The sequence below is a fragment of the Pseudophryne corroboree genome, chromosome 6, assembly GCF_028390025.1.
Source record: "Pseudophryne corroboree isolate aPseCor3 chromosome 6, aPseCor3.hap2, whole genome shotgun sequence".
Taxonomy (NCBI): Eukaryota; Metazoa; Chordata; class Amphibia; order Anura; family Myobatrachidae; genus Pseudophryne; species Pseudophryne corroboree.
In genome coordinates this window covers 64,274,075-64,276,822 of record NC_086449.1, presented here as the reverse complement: position 1 = coordinate 64,276,822, position 2,748 = coordinate 64,274,075, and the positions used below count along the sequence as shown (strand labels likewise).

At 43.9% G+C, this 2,748-nt stretch overlaps 1 pseudogene; it reads right to left on the bottom strand.

Annotated features, from left to right (window-relative positions):
* Positions 1 to 2,356: 2,356 nt before the first annotated feature.
* Positions 2,357 to 2,475, bottom strand: LOC134937516 (5S ribosomal RNA; annotated as a pseudogene).
* Positions 2,476 to 2,748: the final 273 nt, after the last annotated feature.

Here is a 2,748-nt window from a genome sequence, read left to right as displayed (position 1 = left end):
AAAGCCAGGAAGCAGGGCTGGAACAATGCAAGAGTCAGGCTGCACCACAAGATGGTAATTGGTGTCAGTCTCTTGGAGAAGCTGAATCACAGGAGATGGAATCCCTGGAAAGTCAAGCTGAGCATTCACCAAACAAGAGAGACATGTATGCAGGATTGACAACTAAAGCACTGACGATCATCCAGCCCTTGAGCAGGATATTTATCCTAGCTGGTGAGCAGGGATTGGCTGAATAATTACACAGAGTCCAGACTGCAGTGGATAAACTGAGAACAACATGTGATGCAAAACAAACATGGCTGCGCCCATGTTTGAAACTGGAGGGAAAATCTGTTTGTATTCCACATGTGAGAATCGGCAGTAATGGTGGCGGAGGCCGAAGAGGGCAGGAGACGCATACTTTAAACAGATGGATGTTTACTGTAATGTTGCCATGTCAGTGCTGCAGTGATCACAGAGAAGCAACTTGAGATTCAGATATGCAGCACGCTGCCCGCAGACAGTGCTGGTGGAATCTGGGCCTGGAATGCCGGGACAGTCTCAGAAGGCACTGAGCAGGTAGATAATGGGGCCTGATAACCCGGATCGTGACAGCACCACCCTCCCTTTAGGAGTGGACCCAGGACACTTCTTAGGCTTTAGTGGAAATCTGATGTGGAAAGCCTAGACCCACTTGGGAGCATGGTCATCCGATGCATTTGTCCAGGAACGTTCCTCAGGGCCATAGCCCTTCCAATCAATTAGGTACTGAAGATGACCATACCGGAAGCATGAGTCCAGAATCTTAGCGATCTCATACTCCACACTCCTTGTTGAGTTTCAACCTTTGGTGCTATAAGGAGTGCAGAATGGAAATGATTCAGGATGACTGACTTGAGAAGAGAAATGTGAAATGTCTTAGGAATCTTAAGGAATGGAGGCAACTTAAGTCTGTAAGCAACTAGATTGATGACTTGTTCAATCTGAAATGGGCTGATGTATTGAGGAGCGAACTCCATACAGTATATGGTGGTATCGCTGGACTTATACGGCAGCACCAATGGTCTGGACTTATACGGCGGTACCCCTGGACTTATACGGTGGTACCCCTGGATTTATACAGCAGTACCCCTGGACTTTTGGCAGCACAGGACACCACCATTGGACTGATGCAGCACAAGACAGCACCAGTGGACTGGACTTATACAACAGCTCTAGACTTATGGCAGCACAGGACACCACAACTGTGACTGGACTGATGCAGCACAAGATACCACCACTGGACTGATACAAAAGAGCAGGTTGCCACCCCACCCACGCAGCACACCACTTTTCTGCGCAAACACTGAGGAGACACATCCTCTCACTACACTGTCCAGGACTGGAGTGAAAATGGCGGTGTCGCCCGACTGTTTATATGTAATCCAAATCCTGTGAGAATCCTACAGCGTGATGATGATGTTTTGCCTCGTTCTGGTTTCCGAGTCTGGCTGGAAGTCCTGAGCCAGTTCTCTGAGAACCGAACCCTCTCATCTCTAATTTTAACCAGCTGAAATGTAGGCTTGATGTCAGCCAGCCACAGAACCTGTGTAATCCATGAGCATATACTAAAGATAGTTCCGCAACAGGTTATTTTTTCAGACATTGACCAATAATAGATCTAAGTCTGTGACCGACTTAAGGCTAACAATGTACAATGAGTGTACTGAACTAATTACACGTCGGTGGTGCTCCCAGAGTCAGTGGGTTTAAGCAACAAAACAAAAGAGGAGAAAGACTCTATGTTGGGGCACTCTTTATCAAAAATTAGACACTAAAACTTAACTTTTAGTGAACATAGTAAAATATAGTGACTCAAATATGAACAAAAAAACATTAATATGAATATTAGTGCATGTTAATAATGCTACTATTATAAGAATATATAAGTGGAACGCCTTGGTGAAAATAATTTGTTATTAGTGCGTCAAACTGGGAAAAACCTGTCTATGATATGAAACAGGTTGTATTTTTTAATCCCAGCGGGATAATGACTCGGTTTAGCTTCTCCGTATTGTAAATGCTCCAAGAAGGGAGAAATGTCATATAGCAGGTAAAAATGTGGCCTATATAGGTCCTTAAGCACCTACTGCTCTTTGTTTGGGCAGTTGTGTTACCAAAAGGCATTTACTTCAATAGTTGTATAATTAGACTTTTTGCAACAGGCAAAAGACTGAAGATATGAGATTGCTGGTTTAGTATAAGTGTGTATTTAAAGATGAAGCTATAGCATATTCAGCAATCACAAACTGAGTTATTTAAATTCAAAACGGATAGGAAGAAAGAAAAGATAGAATCAAAAGAGAAGGGGTGTCTTACTTCTGCTGTTCAGCTGGGTTGTTTACTGCACCTGGTGTTCACTGTTGGTCCCCCACACAATTACTGACCAGGCCTGCCACAGTTTAGCTTCCAAGATCGGACGAGATCAGGCGTATTCTGTGGAGTATGGCCGTAATCTGCTGAATGAGAGAGTATGACTACCAAGATGCTTCTGCTGTCCGGATTAGTGGATGAGAGAGCATTGAAAACATGCAAAGTATAATTGGCTAGAAGAGAAAATGTAAGCTGTGTCTTAAACACACATATATATGGTGATGTTTGACTGGTATTGTTGCTAGAAAAAAAAACTTCAATCTCTATGGTGTGAACATGGGGGGTAATTCCAAGTTGATCGCAGCAGGAAATTTTTTAGCAGTTGGGCAAAACCATGTGCACTGCAGGGGAGGCAGA